This window comes from Pteropus medius, unplaced genomic scaffold (assembly GCF_902729225.1).
Source record: "Pteropus medius unplaced genomic scaffold, Ma_sr-lr_union100, whole genome shotgun sequence".
Classification (NCBI taxonomy): Eukaryota; Metazoa; Chordata; class Mammalia; order Chiroptera; family Pteropodidae; genus Pteropus; species Pteropus medius.
Genome location: NW_024346062.1, coordinates 3,342,222 through 3,368,865, shown reverse-complemented (window position 1 = coordinate 3,368,865; position 26,644 = coordinate 3,342,222). Strand labels below are relative to the sequence as shown.

The following is a 26,644-nucleotide window of genomic DNA, read 5'->3' as shown; positions in this document are numbered from 1 at the left end:
ACTTTTTAAATTGGTAGAAGGGGAAAAATGAGAATACTTGAGTAAAGCCCCCTTTTATAGTAATACAGTAGTACTCTTTAAAACTTTTTATTTTTTAAGTAATAAAGTAAAAACTTTTTAAACACATAAGCAAATTGAAAAAAAAATAATCATATAATGTTCTTGATTTTTTTCTATATCCATACCTGCATGTAAAACTTTTGATATTATTTACTAAGGAAAACATCAACTCCACTTGACTAAAAAATACCTTTTTGAAAATGAGGGGGAAAGGCAACAAAAGATAACATTCATGAGCATTTATTATTTTTCAAGTTCCCAGTAAATCCCTCTTTCAAAAACAAAAGTTTAAAAAAAAAAGAACTTTTAAAATCTCTAGTTTAATTCACTCATGAAATACTCGCAATTCTTCTCTGTGCCAAGCACTGTATAAGGCAGTGGCGATACAGCAGTGAAGCAAGATAAACCCTACCAGGGACGTAAACAGGGCTTTTGGCACTGGGAACAGCCTGTGCTTGGGAGAAGTTGAAAAGTGAGATTTTCATCCTTTCTAGAAACAGAAAGTTCAGTAGTACTTTAGTTGTATGTGTGTTTGGGGGAGGGGTGATTTTGGAAGCTGGTAGAGACTATAGAGATAAGCAAAGACTAGTTTCTGAAAGCCAGGCTAAGAATTGTGAAATCATCCTGAGGCTACTTAGGGTTCACTATAAGGTTTTTTAGCAGGAAAGTGACTTGATCAGAGTTTATGTTCTATCATCTTGAAAACAGGAAACAAGTCATCTGAAGTGTTAAAAAGTGTCAGTTCTATTTACCCAATGTAATAAAGCACAGATGGACTGATAATTATTTGTAACAGGATAAACTTAATCTCAGTGGAAAGCAAACAGACAAAAATGATATAGAGTATGGTTTATTATTGATATTCTATTTTTATATAATATTTTATGATAAAATTTTTGCCCTGTCAATAGGGAAGTTGACATAATATGTTTGAATTATCATTTCTAAAACACAAATACCTTATTTATTAAAAAGTATATTTTAATTAAAACATTTAGAATTATAAGTTAGAATAAGTCCTGTGTAACATATCATTAATAGCATGTTTACCCTTTACATAAATCTCATGATTATAAGAACTTTGAAATGTAACTGACAGGATTAGGGTTGTTATTTTTTGTTATATAGTTATAATAGATACAATAGGTTAAGTTTTTCTATATATATTTAATATAATTTGCAACATCTAGCATGAGATGAATTAACTAAAGTTTACAACCATTGCTGTTCTAAGCAAAATTCTTTAAGTACTTTCATTTGGTCATTAATTTAGCATGCTATCTTCATTTAAAATCAACAGTGAGGAGCATATGCAGGTCAATTTGATTTTTCTCTTGGGAACTTGAATAAAGTGGCATTTATTTGAAAAATTTTCCAATAAGGGCAGTAGTTTTGATATCAATTGTAAAATAACCAGTTATTGATTGGAGAGGCATTGATGGTACTGGCTTAAGAGTATATTGTACTATCTTTAAATGTTTTCCTTATAAATACTTCTTAAATATAGAAAAATATTTCTACTTAACATCCATTTTTCTTTGCTGGCTGGTTGTCTCTATGGTGTGTACTGAGAATTTGTTTCGGTTATGGGTATATTTTTCATCATCTATTTTGCTCGACTTGGCAAGGTTAGGAGCTTTAGAATGTATAAGAATTGTGTATATTTTATAGTATCCTGCTGTCATTCAGAATAAAGTCGAGGGAGGGAGATATTTGTGTCAAACTGCATACAATAACCAAAATGAAAAATATCTTATTTTAGATTTATCAGGCCTTTAAAGTATTAAAGATTGTTTACAGATACTTTGTTATGTTGTCTATTTTATCACATTTTTCTTAGTTATCAATATGGAAATAATTTGACAAATTAACAATGACCTTTTTAAATCTATATATCTAAGAAATTATAAAAGGCAAAGAAATAGGTATGGGTTGGTGTTACTTTTCCACATCATCTACCAACTCATTCAAGTAGCTTTAACCTAAATAAAATAAAAAGTCTTAACTCTCAATTCTAATAAAAAAAAAGTCATCCTTTTGCCCATTTACTTCAAATACGTATTTATAATACAACATGCACATTTCTGATGATCTCTGTAGTTAACATTTGATTTTTTTCAGGTAATTGCAATACTGATTATGTTTTTAAATTTTTCAGATGTCCTTCCCTTTTTCAGGGCAGAGAATAGTTTCATATCTTTTTCAATGCGTGGAAATTTAGCAAGTTGAGATAAGTACTAATTAGTGTTCAGGGCCCTATTCAGACAAAAATAGCCACTATGACAGGCTTATGGGAGATCTTTCGGTTTCCTAAGTTATATTGCTACAGGCAAATGCTGTCTAATTGTGACATTTGGTCAGATCAAGGTGAGTTATGTAGAAAATAAAGGAATCAATGAAATCTAAGTTTAATAATTTCTTAGATTTCCTAACAGATGTGATCTGTCAGTAAATTGGAGGACAATAAAGGACGATTCTTGGCCCTGTTTGACATTAAATAGTCCAGGTAGATTTAGGTAGAGTATAATAAATTCACATTATGTGAAATATGTAGCTTATCAGTGGGAGAACTTCAGTATTTTTTCTAATGAGTTTCCACTTATGTGGCTGTAATGGTGTTTCTGACCCTTTTCTTCCAGCCATTGATGTATTTGGGAATCTGATGTTTGAAAGTCATGGAAGCCCTCTCTATTCCCACTGTTTGTTTATTACTATATGACTGGTTCTCTGGCTGACTTCCAAATTATATTTTCCATTTAGTGGAATTCTGAGATTGTTGGCACTTTCATATATATTTTTTCTATTGTTGACAGATAATATTTTATGTTGCTGATTGACATTAAAATGAGCTTAATAAGACCGGTATCTGTTATTGGGAGATTCTGGACATATTTATTCTACCTGAAAAAGATAGCTACAATATTAACAAGTCCATTAGAATATTTTAGAAATTTAAATATTTTGAAATTATCCAAGTTGGAGTCTTATAATTTAGAATTTCTTTCTAAGACTTCTTTTTAAAGGCAGAAATTCAATGTTTCTTGAATGTGCTGTTTTCTAATTCTCTAGAAAGACAAGAGTTTACTTACCCAGCAATGTACCAAGCTACTAAAATAGCTGAGGAGAGGAGGCATCTTTTTTGTATTTACTAGAAAGGGCATAAGATACTCTTAGTGATAGGTGCATTTGCACAAAACTTAATTTTACCCATAGTTAGGGTTTTTTCTAGATGAACCACTCAGAGTAACCAGGGTGTGCAAAGCTTTATACCCCATATAAAAGCAGCATGCTGGTTGCTTGTTTTCCTTTTATTTATTTGCATATGTAATTTATTGTACTTGTAAAAAGGGAAGTGCTTGTAAAAAATAGCGAAACAGGAAAAACAAGCAAATTGTCATTTCTTCTAGTAAATTATGATTCAGAGATTAGTTAAAAATTAAGTTTGATGGATTTCATTTAATCTTAGTAGAATTTTGATAGGAGATTGAACATGTAAAAGCAAAACTCTTATTTAAAACATTGAAAACATTTACTAGATACTAAGAGTAAATTTACAGAGTGCATTTGTGTTACTATTTATTGCAGGTGTTGGATTCTAGGCTCCAAATTATTCTTACTTTGCTCTATAAAGACCAGTAATTTTAAATATATGTTTATGTTGCAGTATTTATTTATACTGCGGGCCATAGATTGTCACTTTACTTTGAAAAAAGGGAATTATAGTTTTCATATTTAGAAATTGAGAAAAAAGAATTAAAAAAAAATGAAGAGCCAGATGGTTTAATATCATATGCCATTAATTTTTGCATATTTTAGTTTCTGAAATAAATTTATACTATGATTCTGATTATGGTTTTCTGCTTTCGATGTAACGTTTTAAGGATTACTATTAAGATTTTCTAATTCACATAAGTGGATAATATGAGAGATAACCTTGATGTGATGTAACACATCAAATCAAAGACCACCTTTTGAAGCCAATTTTAAGGCCTTGAAATCCAATGCTCCAATGCACTACAGTGTTAAAACAGCAAAAGTGTTTGTTCTCCTGACATGGTAATTGAAATGAAGGTATACCTTTTCATTTCTTCATTTAAGTTAATATTATAAGAAAATTACATTTGGGTTTTATTTTATCGCCTTCCCAAGTTATACAGAACCAACAGGGAAGAAGCAAAGTTTTGGCTATTTTCCCTCCCAAGTAATCTATGAAAAATGGTTAATTTTTTCTCAAGGAAAGGAAAAGATCTCTTCTAACTTGCATGACGATCTCTTCCATAGATATATTGAAACCTGGAAATTGAAAAAAATCATATTAATTGAATGCTATTTGGATAAGGTAATTGACTTTCTATTTTTTACAGTTCTTTACTGGAATGGTTACTGGAATACTTGAAATGAATAAGCATTTTAGCCCGAAGCTTATTAAGGCAGCCAAGAAATCTTTCTCCCTTATTTGGCATAAGTAAAGATACTTTTCCATAGGATATTGCCAAAGATTTATTGGCTTGGCAATCACAGAGACTATTTTGTGATTACTTCTTGAGGGCACTACTTCTCTATTTAAATCTGTGATCATCTAAAAAAGATAAAGGGTTAATGTATAATTTTTTAATAAACTATTAACGTATTTGAATGACCTAAGGAACATAGGACACTAAATTAATGACTTTATTCATCATTTTGCAGTTCCGGTGAGGTAGACGTTATACTCTATTTTATAGACAAATACTCTGAGGCAAAAACCAGTTAGAAATTGAAGGTCACACATTTCAGTATTTATAGAATCCATCTTTGAACCCATTGAATATTTATTTTTTAATGGGTGTAGGGTTTCAGTTTTCCCAGGTGAAAAAGCTCCAGAGACGTTGCACAACAATGTGAATATACTTAACACTACTGAACTGTATACTTGAAAATGGTTAACATGGTAACTTTTATGTATTTTTTGCCACAGTAAAAATTCTATTAGAAATGATTTTGTTTACTTATTAAATAAATTTTTAGAGAAGAATAACAGGAAGTAAAATGTTCATTATTTTGGTTCGTTTGTAATCCAAAGTGCAACTGCTGAAATTTTACCACTTAAGAGAAACCTGAGTTTCTGTTTAGATTTGGACTAAGCTTTCTTTCCTTACAATGAGAAAATTGTATTTCTTTAAAAAATCTCATCAATGATGTAAACTCAAAGGATAAGATATAAATTGGAATTATGGTAACAATAAGTGCATTTCAGTTTGTCACTCTGAATAAGAAGTTCACTTTTCAGCAGAGATGAAATTCAAGTAAGCCTGCAGATTTTTAGAGTTACATATATATTTTTGACTATGCAAAATTTCTTTGAAAAATACAGTTGTTTTGTAGCTGTTTTCTTTTTTGTAATAATGAGAATAAAGCATTTGCTTTAAAAATAGAGTAAAACGTATGTATTTGACAGGAGTTACGTATTTTGGTGATGCCAAGTTATCTATGATGTCTTTTCACGTACCAGATAGAAATACAACCTCTCACTTAAAAAACAACCAACCATTGGAAAAAGCTAGTGTTTCTTCTGTGTCTCTTTCATGTCTGTCAAGATTTATTTATGCATCTGTATTTTCTAAATTTTACCATTTATTTTCTCTTTTGGATTAAAAAAGAGATAATATCAGCCATTTAGAATTATGTCTTTTAAATTATAAAATTTAGTGTATTTAAATAACTATCTACCCATCTATTTTTTTCCCCACCGTAAGTATGGAAGGTAGAGTTTGTAATGCTCCTCAGTTCATGGTACAGAATCTTTGGTTCATGTCGGGCAGGACTTTCTGCTGTTTAATTCACATTTGTTCATTCACTCACTCATTTATTCTTATCTACTTTCATTCCACATTTCTACAACCTCCAGCTCCATAGGAAACGATTTAGGTCTATCCATCTTCTTGTATATGTATACAGTCTATTTTTAACTACTGCATTTGAGATTTACATTGTCTAACTGCTGCAAGTTATTTAACTTTTCCATTTTTTTTTAAAGAGCGAATCCAACCTATTTGAAGATAGGCTAATTTGGATGAACTATTTAAGGAAAAAATAACCTAATTCAGTGATTTATAAAAAGTAAATAAGTTTAATATGTTGAAATTATTGAGAAAACTGAGAGTATATTATTTATTCTTTTACTCATTGACTTTTTTCACTCAATAAGTAATTAAAAGATAAACTTCATTTTCCATTAAGCACCAAATTTGCTTATTCTTTGCAATTGTCTATAGCATTGCCTCATATAGGACTTCACATGTATTAGGGTTTCAGTAAGTGTTGATTCCATTAGATGCCACACCTACTAATTTGTAAATCGGCTTGGCCATTTGTAAATGTTAGTTCATGTTTTGGTGCATTAATATTTCAGTATTATTTGAACATCAATCAAGGAAACAATTTATTACAAAAGCAATAAAAAATGTAGTTTCTAGTTTATAACCTAGTTGATTACCCTCTCCCTTGAACATTATCATTTTTGATCCACACTGCTATTGCGTGTCATAAGCATGTCAGGTATCATCTCTACTTTAATAAAAGAGAGGTTGGAGCTAAAGACATTGAATGACTCGTGCAAGGTCACTGTGCTGTGAGGTCAGAGTCAGGACTAGGACTGGAAACTGCTGATTCCTAGGCCAGAGTTCTTAATTCTGTATCCCTGCTTTCAAACGTTTTTTCTAGAGAGAACAGAAAGAGGGGACAGTTTGAAATAAGGACCATATCATAGTATGAAATGAGACCATCTTAGGGTAGCTCCATTATTAATATTTTTATATAATGAGATACAAGAGATGTTTCTTTTTTTTTTTTAAAGTACTGCTCCTTTTTTAGAAACCAAAAATCATTGCTCTATATCATTGTTGCTGCTTTTGTTTTGGGATAGATGCTCTAAGTCAAATTAGCCAATATTAACTCCATAAAAAAATGAGGAAGTCTACAGTTCATGAAATACTTGGTGCATTTACGTTTTCCATCCTGTCATGTCACCCCCCATTATAATTAGAATAAAACTCAAACTCCTTACTGTGGCCTGCAGAACCCTGAATGATCTGGTCCTTGCCTACTTCTCTATTCTATAACACAAAGGGAAATTACTTAATGACTAGTAGACTCTAAACTCCATGAATGCAAAGACCATGTTTGTTTCATTCACTATTGAATCCTTTGTTCCTTTGCATAGTTGTGTCTTGATAAATATTTATTTATTTATTTTTACATGTATTGTATTCTCAGTATTAGTAATGTAGTTCCCCCCCCTCCACCCCCCGCCTCTGGTAACCACCAGTCTGTTTTCTGTATCTATGAGATTTTCTTTTCAATTTTTAGATTCCACATATGACATCATACAGTCTTTGTCTTTCTCTGTCTGTCTCTGTCTGACTTATTTCATTTAGCATAATGCCCTCAAGATCAGTCCATGTTGTCGCAAACTGCAGAATGACCTTTCTCGTGGCTGAATAATATTCCATTATGTTGATATCATATCTTCTTTATCCTTTAATTCATTATTGGACACTTAGGTTGTTTTTATATCTTGGCTATTCTGAATAACACTGCAGTGAATTTGGGAGTGCACATATCTTTCTGAGATCTTGTTTTCATTTCCTTTTGATATATACAGTACTTAGAAGTGGAAATATGGTAATTCTAGTTTTAATATTTTTATAATTACATATTGAAAAATTCAAAATTTAATCTATTTTTAATTTTTTGAGGAACTTCTATACTGTTTTTCATAGTGGCTGCACCAATTTATGTTTTCACTAACAATATACAAACTTTCACTTTTCTGTACATCCTCATCAACATTTTTTATCTCTTGTCTTTTTGATGATAGCCATTGTAACATGCGTGAGGTGATATTTCATTGTGGTTTTGATTTGCATTTTTCTGAGTTTTGGTGATGTTGAGCATCTTTTCATATACCCTTTAACCATTTGTATGCCTTCTTTGGAGAAATCTCTATTCAAGTCCTTTGCCCATTAAAAAAAATCTGTTTATTTTCTCCTTTTGCTATTGAATTGTATGTATTTCTTTTATATTTTGGAGGTTAACCCCTAATAATAACTATGGCTTGCAAATATTTTCTCCCATTCCGCAGGTTGCTTTTTTACTGTTTCCTTTGTTGTGCAGAAGCTTTTTAATTTGATGTCCCACTTGTTTATTTTTGCCTTTGTTGCCATTGCTTTTGATGTCAAATCCAAAAAAATATATATTGCCAAGACTGATGTCAAGGGGCTTTCAATCTATGTTTATTTCTAGGAGTTTCATGATTTCAGGTCTTACATTCAAGTCTTTCATCCATTTTGAGTTGATTTTTGTATATGGTGTAAGATAGGAGCCCAATTTCATTCTTTTGCATGTGGGCATCCAGATTTCCCAACACTGTTTGTTGAAGAGTCTGTCCTTTCCCCATTGTATATTCTTATTTCTTTTGTTATAAATTAATTGACCATATGTACATGGGTTTATTTCTGGGTTCTCTATTCTCTTCCATTGATTTATGTGTCTGTTTTTATGCCAATACTGTATTGTTCTGACTACTATAGCTTTGTAATATAGTTTGAAATTAGGAAATGTGATGCCTCCAGCTTCGTTATTTCTTAAGATCGCTTTAGCTCTTTGTGGTCTTTTGTGGCTCCGTACAAATTTTAGGATTGTTTTTTCTATTTCTGTGAAAAATACCATTGGAATTTTGGTAGGAATTGCATAGAATCAGTAGATCACTTTGAATAATATGGACATTTTAACAATATGAATTCATCCAATCCATGAGCATGGAATATCTTTCCATTTATTTGTGTCAGTTTTTTTCATCAGTGTCTGATAGTTTTCAGCAAAAAGATCTTTCACCTCCTTGGTTAAATTTATTCCTAAGTATTTTATTCTTTTTACTGCTATTATAAATGAGGTTGTTTTTTAAATTTCTCTTTATGATAGTTCATTTTTAGTGCATAGAAATGAATTTTTATATTGATTTTTATGTCCTGTAGCTTTACTGAATTGATGAGTATTTACTGAATGCGTGAACATTGAATGAATTATCAAGAGATGATTAATTTACATTCACTGTCCTCTGAGAAAAATCTCAAAATATATAGTACATTTGATGAATATTTCCATAAACAATGATTTTGTTTTAGTGCATAATAGTACTTGGAGTACCACTGTATCCATGATTTAAAGATGTTACATCACATTCTTTGCATGTGATTTCTTTAATATGCACAGCAACTTTGTGAAGTTAGTAATATAGCCTCACTTTATAGATAATGAAACAGTTAACAATTTGCTTAAATCCTCCTAGCTAGTAAGTGGCAGAACTGAGATTTGAGCCTAAGTCTATAACTAAAGTAAAAGCACTAGTCTACTTTGCTGCTTCCTAAATTAATTTCACTCCACTTTATTGCTTCCTAAATTAATGCTTAAGTTGTCTGGAAAATTTGTTCTGATGAACACTTTCCTTTCCCAATGATGCTGGATAAATGAGGTGTTACTGTAATAGGTGCTAATTGAATGGCACAGAGAGTAAGTGCAAGAGAAATTAAACAAGGAAAAGGTGTGTGCTGAAGTCATTAGGGAGGCTTCTTGGAGTAGCTGTGGGACTTTAGTTCATTCAGTTAATGATGTGAAAGTGTGGAATACTGGACCTTGTAGAATATATGGGATACAAATAAGTATAGAGGAGAGTAGAGGTATTTCAGTTTGGAGAAAGTGTTTAGAGACTTGGAGGTGTTATGGGTATCCTGAAAGCAGGACTAGAGTGGCTCGAAGAGAGAGTTTATATTGGAGAAGAGTAGAATATTTCTCGAAAAAGTGGATGAGGATGATTGGATGTGGTATATAATCTATACAAAATGTAATTTTTTCCCTGTGGTTACCAAGAACAGTGGCACTGTGGGATAAAGTAATATTTTAGGAAGTTCAATATGGACGCAGCATACCGATTTTAAATTAGAATGGTGCCGCAGTGGTAGCACAGTGAAAGGGTGGCAGTTCTGGCTCTGGGCTTGAATTCCACCTCCTCTACTTGCTGACTTATGAGCTTGGAATGTTATTTCACTTACTGTCCTTTAGTTTCTCCTCTGTGAAGTGGAACTGAACAGTAGTACCTTTTCCCAACCCCAGAGATTCTGATTTAGTGAGTCTAAGGTATGGGGCAGCAATACCCCCTCCTCCCAAGTCAGATTTACTTATCCCTCCTCTGTAGTCCTATAGCTTTATATTTGCTTAATGTTTTCTTTCTTGGCCTAAGGTGAAAAAAATTGAATTAACCAGACTCCTCAGGTAATGGCACATTGTCAGCTTTGGCAAGTACAAGGCTCCTTTCTTTTATTTAAAATGGTTCTCATTTATGAACCATTTCCATTTTTATTCTCTCCCTTCATAGATGTCCATACTAATGTTTTTGGATGTGTCTGTATCCTTAAAAAACATAGTGGTGTTTTATGCACATATGTATTTTTAATTTATATAAGTGGTATTCTGCTATAGATCTGTTTCTTTTGCACTCAGCACTCTAAAAAAGTGCCTTTGATGGTGGAAAACTTTGAACTTATAAATGTGGAGAGAATAGTACAACAAAACCCCATGTTTCCGTTATCCTGCATCAACAGTTATCAACTCATAGGTAATCTTGCTTAGTAAATATTTCTAAGTGCTCTTGGGGCCCCCTCCACACAACTTCACCTCTACAAACTGTATTTTTCCAAAGCAAGTCTGAGGTTTTTTTTTTTCCCCCTGTATTTCAGTGCTCAATATTTTAAAAAAAAACCTCTATCCATTTGAATCTGTGTGTATATATGTCATAACTTGTAATTGCTGAAGGCATTTCAGAGTATGTATCTACCACATATTACTTACTGGTCCTCCAGTGATGGTGACCTATATACAGAGTCTGTAGCTTCCTATTGCCACAGACAACTCTGTGCTTTCCATTTTTGTACTTGTCCTCTTAAGGACTTTTGGGAGCACTCTGATTTTTCAGACTAGGATCTCTGCATTGCAGGGCATACACGTACTTCGTTTCACCAAGTGCTGCCAGCTTGCTTTCCAGAATGGCTGTACTAGTTTACACTCTCACTGGCAGTACATGGAAGTTCCCTTTCCCTCCATTGCCACTAATACTTGGTATTATCTCACATTATATTTTTGCTGGTCTGACATATGCAAAGTGGTATATTGTTACTTAAATTTTTATTTCTCTGATTATTAGTGAGGTTGGTTATCCATTCATATATGATTATCTATTATCCTGACAGTCTCCTATTCTTGCTGTTCCTTCTGCCTAGAAATCTCTTTCCCCTTACTCCTTTGGCTCACTCACTTCATTCATATCTCTGCTGAAATATCATATCCGCGACCGTCTTATCTAAAAGAGTGCTTTTCATCACCTCTGTCTTTGTTTTGCTTTATCTTTCTTCATAGTATTTATTATAACGGAACACAGTACATTAATTTTATTCTGTATTTGTTTGTTGCCCCTGCTCAAGTTTCTTGAAGTCAGGGTCTTATGTGTGTTGTACTTACCTGTAAGCCTAGTACTTAGAAAAGTAGGAACTCAATAAATAGTTGCTCAGTCAATAAATGAAAATTGGCTCTTCATATTTTTGCCCATTTTCTCTATTCAGCAGGCATTTCTTGAATATTTTAGACATTAATCCTTCTTGATTTTAGACACTGTAATATAATCTGTTTATTTTGTCTATGGTATCTTCATTTGATAAGGAATCTTTAATTTTCAAGTGGTTAAATCATTGCATCATAACACATAAATAAATACATTGCATTTTGTGTTGTTATGGTCCGAAGAAATCCTTTTCTACCCCGATATCTCAATCCTCCTACATTTTCTTTTATCTGCTTTACAGTTTTGTATTTTACATTTGGGTCTCTAATCCCTCAAGGGTTTACCTTTGTATAGGATGTGAAATGTAGTGTTTGTTTTTTTTTCCTTCCTGTAGAGTACAAGCACGTTGACTTTTCCTGCTGATTTATAGTACACCCTACTATGTATGAGTTCTTTCTTATATTTTTCATTGATTAGTTGTCTGTTTCTGTCTGGTATCATGATGTTTTTAAGACAGCAGCTCTTTGCACTATGCCCTAAAGTCTGATCGGACAAGGCCTCCCTCTTCTTAAAAATTGACTAAGCAACATACATAGTAGCAACAAATACAATCATAGTAACTAACCCTCAAAATAATGCACGTGGCTATTACGGAAGAATTTTAAAACTTGATTAAAAGATGTAAAGGAAGACATAACTATTAAGAGAGAAATACCCTGGGATGACTTAATGTTATAAAGATATCAGTTCTCTCCAAGTTAATCTACAAATTCAAAGCAACTGCAAATCATAATTTCAGCAAGATTTTTGCAGACCTCAACACATTTATTCTAAAATTTATGTGGATTTTTTTGCAAACATATGTCAATTTTTGAAATAAATGTATACTTTCATAGTATTTTGTATACTGTGCTTTTTAGTGACTAGTTTCTGTATTCTCATGGACGGGGAGTTGATTAGAGACAGCAGAGAAGAGGGAAGACGGCAGCAGAGATAAGAGTTTTGATTTGCAGTGATAGAAATTGTGGTGGAGGCAGCAATTAGCATTCTCACTAGAGAAACATAGAAAAGATAGAAGACAAAAAAGTGAGAGATTGTTAGGTACATACATACTCCTTCTTCAACTCTGGGAAAATGGTAAGAACAGAGGACAAACAGCCACCAATAATGTTTCTTAATATAGTGCTTTTTCTATGCTATGCTAATGGCATATACCATGTCTGGTCCAACAGTTTGTACAGAATACTTACTTGTCTAGGGTATAGCGTCTATAGCAGGTATCTCTGAGATGTAACTCAATAACTGATGCTTTTAAGTAATGGTGATCCTGAGTAATCAGGAAGCTTTACATATATTCTTAATGTCATGTTTAAAGTGGCAGGGAAGTGAATCTTGGAGCATTTCAGCAACAACTAAAGTGAAAATGATACCTGCACTTGGGTTAATGCTCTTCCATTTGGAAACCAAGGGCATCCAGAGCTATTCATTCTCTTAGTTTTCATGCAGTCAGACTTTTACTTTGTCTGTATCTTGTGCACATGCAATTGAGTATACTCACAATCTGAACACAGAGTGAAACCACTGTATGTGTTAATGGGAACTGCAGGTTGAAGAAGAATGGCGTTGAGGGACATGAGCCTCCATACTCTCCTACCAATAGTAATCAACCACGTTGACATTATATTAACTGGTTACTATGAATCTTGCCTCTTCCAGAAAACTAAGAACCCTCTCAAGGGACAAATTTATTTTCCTTCCTCTGTGTGTGTGTGTGTGTGTGTGTGCGCGCGTGCGCGCTCGCGTGTGTGTGCGTGTGTGTATGTGTATGTATATGTATGTGTGTGTATATCTATTTATTTATATATATGTATATATATTTATATATATGCAAAACAATGTATAACAATTTGGGTAGGAGTTACGTAATCTCAAACAAGGTACTAACTACTCATTTGTAACTAGTATAGAAGCTTCTTTCTATTATCCAGGGTAGTCCCTTTTTTTACTAAATTGATAAGCATTAAAACAGATTTATTTGAATTTATTTTGAAAAACTTTAATTAGCAAACATAAAGAAAAACAGTTTTTGGCTTTAAAGTTCATTTTTCACGTAGACGAGATAAAATATGTATACAAATAATTACAATGTTTTCAGAGATATTAGCAAAGTGTTATGAGGTTTCAAAGGCAGAAGGAAGCACTTTTGCTACAGACATCAGGGAATGATTCATCTGAGTTGAACATTTAAAAGAATATAGAATATTGCAATTATGTAAGCACATGAGAAAATAGGTGAGTCACAGAGTTTGTCCATTCTGTGATGTAGGGCTTTTATGCAAACTTAAAAAGGAAGAGACCTACTGTGTGCTTCTACTATGTAGCACGCTCTGTGCCAGGTCCTTTGTTTACGTTTGTATACTTTACACTTATACAATCATATGAGGTATATCTCATTAACTTTATATGAAGAAACAGAAGTTTAGAGAAATAAAATACCAGCTCAGGGTCATGTAGCTAGTGCCTAGAGTCGGTTTTTTATTAAAATAATCTGAGGCTATCCTTTTTCTAGCTGTTATCTGAATGTTTCCAGAATAGTTATGATGATTACTACTACAAGAATATACACAGACTGCCTGAATACAACTATTGTTAAGCCTCTTCTCACTTTGAATGTTTAAAAGGGTTTGCCAATGATTGATGGAAGCCCATTGTCTCTGCCCTCTGCTTACCCTTCCTCCTCTCATTTCTCCAAGGCCTCTCTTCAGCAGGGTGTGCCATTCTCGTGAAAAGAGCGTTATAGTTGTTAAGTAGGAGAAAGGTAGATCTTCTAGTCCAGAAATGAGAATTAAGTGGCAAAACTAGAATTATTCTCTTGGCTTTGATGTGGAGAGAGTGAAATCATGCCGAGGAGAGTAAGGAGACTGACTTTGAGCTGGAAAGTAAGGAACCCTCACAATGTGTCTGTATAGTTTTGTTTCAGCTTTGGAGGGCTGTAGTATAGTTATCCGAGCCATATTTCTGACAAGGCCTTTGTGCCATGGATACCTGCTAACTCTAGTAAGATCCCAGTGCTTAGTTGGAATGTAAGCTGGGATATTTAATATCCTTTTTAATTTCCCTTTTATTTTCTATTAATATTTGATAAAATATTTTTTTAAAAATCCAATAAATAATATAGGACTTAGTATATAGTATTTGTGTAGTACGTGTTTGCTGGAATGTGTGAGCAATACTGAAAACTGAGGAAAGGAAGGTTTTTTTCTGTGTTCAGACCGTAACTTTAAATGAGGATCAGGGTGTCCCAATGGACCAGTGTAGGGGTGGAGCTGCAGCTGCAGGGAGTACATAAAAACCCTTAAAAGAAAGCAGTATCCATGGACATGGAGTCATATTGTGTTGGACCAACTGTCCATGTTTTCATCAGTGAACCTGCAATTTTTTGTTTCATTTTTACTAAGATATTCGTTGCAATGACATTGATGAAGTGATTCAGGAAACCAACATGTCATATCTGTGATCTCACAGTCTATTAGAAAGTTCCATTGTTTGCTTATTGTCTGAGTTGGAAGAGTTCTTCAGAAGTTAAGGAAGACATTTGGGAATATTCTTAGATCCTATGGTTCTCAAGCCTGATCGAGGATTAAATTGCTGACTTATTTGAAGCATAGGGATTGGATCACCAAGTTCTGTTGCTGTGCTTATGCATTCCATCAAGTAGTAGTTTAAATATTTTTGTGGTATTCATCCAAACTTGATTTAGTCACTGGCAGATTTCAGGTCTCCTGCTATTGTGACTATTTTGTAGAATCTGTGAAAATGGTATTAAGATAGGTGTTTGATGTACTAGAAAATGTGGAACCAAGTCTGTATATCTCGTTGCTTTTTTTCCCCTACTTAGTTTTGTTTTTAAACCAGTATTCTACCCAATATTTTGTTTCTTGATGATTATATTACCTAGCAAGCATGCCTATGATTGTCAAAACAATGTAGCAAAAAGAAAACCCCTGGTTATTGATGTTATTTGTGTGTGTGTGTGTGTGTGTGTGTGTTAAACAGAGCTAGTTTTACTTTTATGTAGAATAATCAGGCAGCATATATAATGGTTCAACAGTGAAATGCATCTTACCAGTTAAAAAAAAAAAATCGATATAGAGATTTAAGTTTTTCCTGTGGCTAAACATCTACTGTACCGAACAATGGTTAAAGCCAAGTGGTGAATTTTAAGAGTGAATGACTGATGGCATTTTAAAGTAGAACAAAAATTTTGTTGAGGCTTAGCAGAAGAGAGGGTTAGATGCCTTAATGTTTATCTAGTCAGCTTTCTTGCCTTTCTTCTAGAAGATAAGCACTAGTGAAGTCTTTGAAATCTCGAGGCATTGTTTTTGCATTCCTTTTGTTGAAATTTTATGCCAACATCTAACCACTAGCTAACAGTCTTGTTTAAAAAGCTTATTAGCACATATGTCTTTTTAGCGCCTGAAGATTTAGTGTTCCGAATGATTCTGACAGTGGTAGTGTGACTTCTTCCTTAGTTGTGGCAAAGGCCATGCTGTTATTTTGATGGGTTGTGATATAGATTTCAACTTGTGTATAAACAGTCGGTGTGAAACCAGGGGAAGACTGTGTGAAGTGACTACTCTGGTATGTTTTCCGTCAGTGCACTGTAGTGGTGACACTGCAGAGATGGGCTTTTAGTTTAGGGAAACCCTGGACCTCAGAACAGCGATTTATGGAAAAAGTGCCATCTAGATGAATTCTGAGCCCAGAACTACAACGTGGGCTGTATTAATCATAATTTTTTAATTTCTGTATTTTACGATGCTTGGACATCTTGGGGCCTTGCTGGATGGGAACAGGTGGCCCTTCCCAGTGCTAGCTAATTCCTACAGATAGCTAGGATTCCTAGAGATATAACGCTCCCCTATGAGTATGCCTTTCATATGTAAACCAACCAATCCAGAGCCCTTAACACCTGTATTGATCTCTCAGGGGTTGAATTATCCTCCTCCTGCCCTAATGGTACACCTGGGCTGGGTAGCAGAAGTCCCTACACCCCAGCAGAGCCTGCTGAAATTTTTCTAGCCAGTCCTGAAGTACTTACCCTGCCCTGCCTTCCTTTCCTGAGAAAAACCACAGTAAAGACTCGTGCCCACGTTTCCCCTTTCTCCTTCTGCCTCCTGACCAACCCAGTGCTTTCCCATGTGGCTCTGAATGGTGCGGCATGCCCCTCCTCTTGCGAACTGTAAGTAATAAACTCTTCTTTCAAAGACAGTTGTCCCCATGCCTGTCATCTTATGTTATCTGGTGAAAACAAATCCTGAGAACATTTTTAAAGCATGGGCTCAGCTCTCTGGAGTTCCTTTAGCTACCTCTGGCCAAGTCTCAATTCAAGTTCATAATTAAAGTGGGTAGAAAGATCTTGGGCACTTACGGCATTTCCACTGTTATTGTAAGGAGCCAAGTTGTACGTGTTTTCCCTCTGCCCCACCCCTTGTGGATATTGGATATTGAGAAGTCTATGGAGGACATTTCTTTTGAAAAGTAAGAGGCTAGGCTGGGTGAGGATTCTGCTCTGCCCCCTCCTCCTTTGGGATTGGCTTTAGTTCTTCTGGGAGGATGGGAGGATGTGGTGGGGAAGAGGAGGAGCAGTGGTGGCTCTAAGTCCTGAAGGGAGGGGAGCTGGGTAACCTCAGATGTCCACCAGCAGTACTGACTGCTGCAGAAGGCACAAAGCCAGGTCCCCATACTACTGCTGTTTGTGACCCAAAATAACCTGGGAATTTCTGTAGCAGGAGGTTATTATCATATTTTGTTTTGAAACCTGTGGTGACTTCATTTGGATCCTAATGTATAAACAAGGATGCTTCAATAGAAACACTGTAGGAATAAACATGATAATGTTTACTGAAGAAAAGATGATATATTATTTGGGAAAACTATATTCATGTCTTATAAAAAAATGGAAATGGAGGGAAAATGGAGAAAATCACAAATTTCGTGTTTATTAAATATCAATTATATTTTAAGTAAGAGATCTGTTTATAGCAATGTCTAGATTTGAAATGGCCTTAGAAGTTTACATTACAGTTGCTGTGGCCCAAAGTGCTTTTTTGTGTTCAGGAAGCTACACACTTTTTTGCTATGCTATTACTTGTAGTTACATATTAGGGAAGACCCTAGTCAGTGCATTTCTTACATAGATTCCTCTGTGGATTTAGTCTCATTGAATATTGACAAGTTGACACAATTCTCTTTTCATGTGTGGCACTCCTGGGACAATCTGAAATGCAAAATTTATATTCTTATCATCATTATGTTAATAAATTTAACTAATGTAGAATATCAGCTCAAGCTTGCTCAATGAAGCTGGTGAAACCATTGGCCTTTACGACTTTCCTGATCTCTTAAGTCTCAGTTGCTTTCCACTCATTGTGGGGAATTTTTTTACTTAGGTTTCCCTGCAGAGCCTGAGCTCTGCTTCAGGTAGGAGGCTGATGGGTGGTTTGCTGGATACCTCTGGTATGAGCTAGCCTACTTTCAAACCTCATCGATGTCTCTGTTTTCTTTTTCTTATCAGTGTTATCTTTTATTTTTCTCAGCTCGTGTGTGGATTTTTCTTTGCCAGTCAGCCACTGTGAATCTACTTATTTCAGTTAGGTCTCTGAACCTATCTGTCTGTTGTACAGTATTTATATTTTAGCTGCATTGAAAAACCCTGGTAGTTTCTTCCTCCATCCACCCCTTCTTATTCCTAAAAAAAAAAAAAAAATTTCTTGTTGATAATATGTCACTGTGTGCTTCCCTTGTCTCCTTTCCCTGCCTTTTTCAGAAATATAATTTCATGGTTATTTGCTTAATGTCTGGGAGGGTATGAAGGTCTGTTATCTGAAAGAAAAACTTAGATGATGAAAAAACATACCATTTAAAGGGTGGTACAAGAGTCCTTAGGGGCTTATGAGATGAGAGCTCACATCGGAAGAAGTACCAATATGCTTCAGCTGTTTGTTGACAGCCTTTTTTCTGTGGAGAGACCATAACTCATATGCTCCATCGATTGGCTCAGGTACCTTTTAGGTAGTAGGCTTTCTGAATTGTTTGGATGTGGGTTTTATATCTATGGTTAGAAAGACAATACACTGAAAAACTCTTCCATTTTATGGAATATATAGAATAAAAGAGCAAAATTAAAATATAAGTAGAATTATGAAGTTTATTTGGTTGGGGACAAACAAATTGAAGAAGTAAAAATGGTTAAAAAAAAAAAAGCAGGTGGAAAAACTCGGAATGAAAACAGCTAAACTAGGAAGTGGAGGAATAAGAATGTGAATCTGGGCAGTCTGGCTCCAGAACCCACACTCTTAACCCATATGCTATACTCCTTCCATATGCTGTTGGGATTATCTCTTTAGCTGAGATTAAGATTTTAATTTTTTCTTGTCAGGCAGAATGATCCATTTTATTTGTCTACCACAATTTATATATCTCTTTAGGCATTATTTATCACAACTAGTCTACAGATCTAAAAATATAATTTTCCTTTTGGTGATTTATCTGGAGATATTTGTTACATTAGATTTTTTTGGCATGTCCTTCGACTTTTCCCACCCTGTACAATGGATATATTTCTGATGACCCTCTTTTATCGAACTTTCATCGATAATAACTTTTCAAAGACTACCTCTTGCTTCATTATACTGTTATTCAAGCATATGGTAAATTTCTGGCAAAAAGATGAGCAAAAAGAAAAATGTTTCCTTTTCAGATTTCAAATATTAATTATCTTGAAGAGGAATTATCCATATTTTGATATATTTAGAACAGATAGTTCATTGAGAACTTATTGAGCAGAATCAATTAGTTGCCTGAGTTTAGTCTTTTAAAAACACAAACAGGCTTTTTGTTTCATTTATTTTAGTGGGAGTTAGAAGAAGTGTTCACTTAAAGACAAGCATCTAATTATTTAATTCTCTTCCTACATCAAGACATGAATAAACAACTAACTTTATAGAATTAAACTTGCTATGCTTTAGGTTTTTGCACCCTCTTAACTATTTCAGTTTATGCCTAAAAGAAAGAAGAATCAATTTTGTTACTTTTATTGTTAAATGAATTTTAAGAGCATTGGATGTAGTCATATTCAAATATACCTACAAAAACATGTATCCTTGCCTGGTTCTTTAGGATTTATTTATTGTGACATGTTAAAGATATTAAAAATAATTACTTATATAAACAGATCATAGAATCAGATTTATTTTTTTACTTGATTTATAGATTTTTATTCTTGTTCCCATGACTATAATGTTCTTTCTTCCTTGCCAATTTTTGCCTGCTCTCTATATTCAAACATTGTGCTCTCATTTTTTTTTTTTTTTTTAGAATTTATCTATCACTTATTCCAACTCACTCTTGTAAGAGTGATGCTTGGGATCCCCTCAGAGCTTATGTATTCAACCTGTATTTGAGGCGATGTTTTCTCTGGAAATGTACTCTTTAGTTTCCTGGTGTTAGATTTTCATTCTTCAAATCTAAGAATGAGGGGTTGTTTTATAATTCGGGTCCTCTAGTTGTTTTTCCGTACATCAGCCCCTCATATCGTATTGTATACTTTGGCTTCTAGAAGATGATCAGTAACTGTTAACATAGCAATTCCATAGAAAAATTTGACTAAATCTCATAATTATATAGGTCTTTATCATATCATTTAAAAACTCATCATCACCTGTCCCTTTTTCATCAAGAGTAACACTAGACAACGCTAGCCTTAATCACTCAGTTCCTTGTTTGAGATTCATTTAGAAGGCAAAACTGTTGTAAGCTGCAAAGTCATATTCAAATGAGAGTAGAATGTTAGAAAGCACTGCTTTTGTGATGAAGTCACATTTTTCTCCCAAGGGGTCTACTTGACAATCCTTATTCACCCACTTCCATTACTTAATTTGCTTTTTATATCTCATTATAGTTGGACCATAGTTACCATTGTATCATAATCTTACAAATTCATGGCAGTTGGGATCAAGGAGATTTTTGTTTGTTTTTAATCAACAGAGTGTTCTCAGCCTGAATTCTTTTAATAGAGTTCATCCTCCTGATTTTTTTCTCTTCTAATTTAATAAAAAAAAAAAGTTCGCTGAGTTTGAACACGGTGTATAAGAACCATCTATTTAGTTGAATATTTGAATTGATAGTGTAAAATTAAAAGCTCAAACAAAAAGTATTGGTAAGAATTTATGTCTGCTTAGTTTCTTCTGATGGATTTAATTTTTCTAAATAAAAATACTGAATTGAGGGAAAACTCTGCATTCCAAACAGACTCCAAGTGTATTCAAAAGAATAACTCTGTCCATGTTACACATCTGGCTATGATGGCTTGTATATATTTCTTTTTATTTGATTACTTTTTATAACGTTTTTACTTTTTAAAAAAGATTTATAAAGAAACTGTAATAACAAAATGGATATATTTTAAGTGTTCAGAAGGGAAAGAAAATCTGTTAAATTCCTGGAAATCACAAGTCGTTTAGAAGTCTCTATTTTTGCCTCTCTACATTCATGATTGAATTCTTTAAATTTTTAGACATCAAATTAGACATAAATATATAGGGTTTCTAGGGTGTCTCTTATTTTTCACGCTTCAATATGTCTATTTTCTATGAGACATCATGAGCTAATTAAGCTTTTTGATATATTATGAGTTGTGATTAAGATATTAAGGAATTACTAAGAATTGTGCATGTAGTGGTGGAGAAAATGAAAGGTATTTGAAAGGTATTTGCTTAACTACCTTATAAAAAAGAAAGCAGGAAAGGGGAAGGGAGTAAAATATGAAAAGAAAGGTGAAAGAGATCAGGAGGAAAAAATGGGAAGAGAATGACCTGTATAGCTATAGACAATTACGTATTTGCCTCTGTTTCAGTTTATTTATTTTACTTGTTCTTTTCTCATTAAATTTTAAACTTCCAGAAAATGTGGACAATTACTTCTGCTGCTTTGCAACTCCTGGATCCTAATAGTGTTATAACTTAGTCTTCCATGGAGAGATACCCTAACCCTAACCCTAACCCAAACCCTAGCCCTGCTTTGTGTTTTACTTTGTAAATATAGCTTTCAAGTTCTTATTGACATAAGTAAACAATGAGGTTGATAAAGACTTTTTGTCATTTCACTATTTCATGCTTATTTTTATACTCCTATGTAGCTTGGCTCTTAGATCAAACTATTCATCATTAACTTTTAACTTAGATTTGAAATGGATGTTATCTCACATACTTTTTTTAAAAAAATAAAAGCAATTTACAATAAATGTGTTTTTCTAGTGTATTTAATTGTCTGTTAGTTGACTTCTGTATTTAAAGGACCATGCCTGGATCCCTGGTCTTCAGCTGACTCTTAAGGATTTGGAAAATCTTTAGCCATCAAAGAGTTTTAATTGGGATACACTGCCCATGCATACAAACTAGAGAAGAAAGGGTACATTTTAGAAGGCTTTTCAATAAGAGTTGAAATATTAATTTTCTGGTTTTCTCTTATGAAAATAAACATCCTGTTAGCTAGTGTTAACTATAATTCTCTTCCTGAGCTCAAAAAGATGATAATACAAATGCAGTAGATTTAAAGAAAAACAGTTTTTGTTTAAGCCTGCTTTAAAAAAAAAAATCTGAGAGAGGAAATTTTCTCTAACATGAAGCAATGATCAGAAAAGAGTTAGGAAGGACAATTGAACAACTTTACAATTAATTCATTAAAGTATTGCTATATAAAGCATTGTCAATTCTAGAAAATTAAACATTATTCTATTAAAATGTTGGTACGAGTATATGTATCTGCTCTATTGTACTTTGTACATACTCTGTCATAGTTTATATCAACCTTTCTTTAATTACTTCTTGTTTCCTTTCCTGTAGAGGGAGCTCCTTGAAGTCAGGGCCCATGTCTTGAACTCTGTGTCTTAAAGATTTAACCCAGTTTCTAGAATATATTAGATACTAAACAAGTGTTAGATGAATTAATCATTATGTGAGCTATGAATGTTTCTGGGTCTTTTTGTTTCTTTGTTTTTGGGGGAGGGATTGCAGTTTTAAAAATTAACATGTACATTTATAAAATTTACAATAAAAATTAACAAGTTTAACTTTGGATGATGGACACAAAATGCAATATACATATGATATATTATTAAATTGTATACTTGAAACTGATTTGATTTATTAACCAATATCACCTCAATAATTTTTTTTTTTTAGGTGAGGCAACCTTTGATTGGCCTCACAGATTGCAAGGACCTTGTCAGTTTATAATCTCTTATTTTTTTATTTTTTTACGCTACAGCACCTGGTCTTCCTAGGTGGTCTCCCATCCAAGTACTAAGCAGGCCCAACCCTGCTTAGCTTCCGAGATCAGATGGGATCGGGCTTATTCAGGGTGGCATGGCCGTAGACCACCCCAATAATTTTAATTTAATGATTTACAGATAAGGAAATGTTGACCATGATGTGCTTTAACTTGTACTGTGGATTTGATTTATTTTTTGGTTAAACACCTGAAGTCATTAGTCTCTCATTTATGAGAAAAGAAATTTGGTGTCACTTACACCTTTGCTGATTTTCTTATCAACAAGCCAAATGTGTTAAGTAAATTTTAAATGTTGGATGATGACATCTTTTATTGATTTACTACTTTGTACTTTTCCAAGAACTTTCACACACGCAATATTAAGTCCTGTCTTCATAACTACCTGAAAAGGTGTAGGTAAGAAAACTGTGGCAGAGATTTATGCCAAAGGTTACAAATTTAAAACCTAGGTTCTAGGACTTTTGAATTTCTATTTCAACAGACCCTTTAAAAATTATTTCTTGTTGTATATTGTATTAGTCTACTAGGACTGCTGTAACAAAGCATCACAAATTGGGTGGCTCAAACAGCAGACATATATCAACTCATCGTTCCGGAGGCTAGGAGTCCAAGATCATAATGTCCGTGGCATTGGTTCCTTCTGAGGGCTGAGAGGGAAGGATCTCTCCAGGTCTCTCTTTGTCTTCTCCCTCTTCACATCATCTTTCCTCTGCATGTGCCTTTCTATCCAAATTTCTTCTCATAGGGACACCTAGTCCTATTGGATTAGGGGCCCACCTTACTCCAGTGTGACCTCATCTTAATGAATTACATCTGCAATGACATTGTTTCCAAATAAGGTTCCATTCTAAAGTATTAAGGACTGGGTTCCAACATACCTTTCTGGGGGGACTATTTAACCCGTAACATTTACCTTTTAGTGAAAGAAGTCTGACAGGAGATGTGGAAAAGATGATTTTTCTTTCTGGTCACTTAATGGAAACTCCTCGTTTGATCCTCACGGCTCTCTGTTACCTCTCAGATGAGATTAATTTAATAACAATGGGGGACATTTTTGATAGAACCATCCTTGTTCTATTTTTAGAGCCATAAAGTTGTCTAATGATTAGTTTGTGGAAATACCCATATTTATAATTTTATTTCTCTGGAGTTTTTTTAAGTTATATAAATAGAATATAAATATTTAAGTTATATAAATAGTTATATAAATATTTATAGAATATATAAAGTTAATTGAGAACTAAGCACTTCTCTTGGGACTAATGTCTTGTAGTAAATCTATCTGTCACCTCATGCTCCAGCTGTTCTCCGGTGCATCCAAAGAGTCCCACTTCCCTCGAGGACTTAGGCAGATGATGGAAGAGTCTCTGAAGGAAAGTCTAGGTTAATCACACTATCAAGTAGCTATTTTAAAAAAAAATATTTCATAAACAGATGGTGAGAAGACTTCTTGAACAGTAAGATTCAGAGGGAGACAAGGAACTCTTTGCCGTTATTTAGATAAAATCCTCCTTAACTAGAACTTGGATCACTGGCCTATTTACTTTAATTGCACTCCTTCTCCTCCTTCCCTAAACCCCATATCATGGTTTAAAAGGAAGAAGTTACACAAAATAAATGCTGTTCTGGGTCAATAGACATTTGACCAGACCGCCTACATATTATATGTATTATTATAATATGTATAATAATCATCATCATTCTCAGCTTGGGCCAATGATTAATATTGAAGAAAATGGTAATTTTGAGGCAATGCGAAATTCTTAGTTGTGCACACAGCGTAGCTTTTTGTATTTATTAAAACCAGAAAGTGAGCTAGTGTATTTTAGCATAATATTTTTCTTTTAACATAGGCTAAAACAAAGAACACTAGATTAGATTTACACCCTTGGGTTCTTGCCCTGATTCAGTTTCCAACTAATTGAATAACCTTGGGTAGGTTATTTCACTTTTTTAGGCTTGCTTTTTATCTGCAAAATGAGAGAGGTGCAGATTCAGTGGTGAAACTTTATTATTCTGTGAAATAATTTGAAGGTATAGTGTAGGAGTCAAAGAAGGAAACAAAATGTTTCTTGCCTTCAGAAAGCTTACAGTGTAGATGGAAAGCTGTAATATGTGAAAAGTTAAGCAGTGATATAATTAAGTAATAAGTAATAATATATGATGAACATAATACATGCTATAAGTGCTATGGACTGTAAGTACTCTGCATTCTGGGGTTGGTGATGTAGGTATCTGTAAGGTAGAATCATCTGAAAGTAACTGCACAGAATATGGCATTGAACTAATTCCAGGAAGCTGTGTTGACCAGGCATGGATAAAAGGAAAAGGATGGGAGCGTCTCCAGCAAAGGTATAGAGGCCGAGGCTATAATATTTGTTTAAAACAGGAAAGTTTGTTTCTAAATTACAGCACAGACTCGTCATAGGTATATTTGGTTCCCAACACATCCAATTTAGAATGTTTTACCGCTTTGAAGTTTAACTTGATTTGAGTATTTATGGTGAAATAATTTTAAGATTTTTCCAATAGTTTTACTGCAGAAAAGTCATGAATAAAATGAGAGAGCTGAAAGAAGGACTTGACTTACAGAAATCCCGAAGTAAAAGGCAAAAGTTTTAAATAATTGATTTTGTGTAGTTCCCGATTAGTTGACTAATTAAGATTTAATTTTCTTAATGTAGTTATGGTTTTTAAAGCCTAAAGTATATATTTATTTTAATTACATTAAAATTTTTAGACTTAAAAGGATCAGTTGATCATTTTTCATTTCAGTAGCTTCTGGAAAAATGTGTAGAATAATTGTAGCATTTAGTATTAAATTACTTTTGTGAAGTAAATGTTTTCTTGGTTTACTACTTATAATTTCTTAAGGAGGATCAGTTATATTATATTTTCTGTTAATAGAGTCTTTAAGAATTCTAACATTAAGTGGCTTGCAAAAACTCCAATATTTTATATGGAGATTAATAAGAAAATAATAGAAAGTATGTTAAACATATTTCCAGATTTCTTTATCTTACAGCACCAGGCATAAGACCATTCTCATATATAGGCATTATATTTGTGTATATGCTATTTGTTGGATGGCTGGTGGATTAGTGTGTAAATGGATGAGTGAACAAATTAATGTATTCAGATTTGTTTTCTATACATATTTATTGTATACATATTTATACAAATATACATATTTTATAAAATAAAATTATAAGATAAAATACTCTGTTTTTGAATAGTTTGGATAGTTTAGAGTTTTCCAGGGTGTGTGCTGTGGAAATATTTCATTAAAAAGGCCTTTGTAGCCTAATAGATTTGGAAATTAGGCTTATTATGTTTATGTCAAGAAATTCTTAATGTAGATTAGCACATTAAAGGTTTTGAGTGGTCCAGCAGTAAAAAAAACTTGTTCAAATTTAGCTTAGCATTTCCAAAATGAAGCTGGAAAGCTTTTTAAATCCTAAATTTTGTGCATGTGTGTGTGTGTAGGGAGACGTTTGTGCGTGCATGTGTATGTGTGTGTATGTGCAAAATTTGGATAACAGTAGGTTTTTAACATAAGTGGTAGAACTGACCAGATGGTGGTATGGCAGGGAAATGGGAGCTGGTGATGGTATTTCATCACACTTGTAGGTAACTGGGAAA

At 33.5% G+C, this 26,644-nt stretch overlaps 1 protein-coding gene and 1 non-coding gene across 7 annotated transcripts in view; one reads left to right on the top strand and one right to left on the bottom strand.

Moving 5' to 3' along the window:
* SSBP2 (single stranded DNA binding protein 2) overlaps positions 1-26,644 on the top strand; it is a 245,763-nt gene that overhangs the window by 15,621 nt on the left and 203,498 nt on the right. The window lies entirely within an intron of this gene.
* Positions 22,970-23,088, bottom strand: LOC120612680 (5S ribosomal RNA). The gene has a single exon (XR_005655505.1). It is a non-coding gene; the product is annotated as a 5S ribosomal RNA (ribosomal RNA).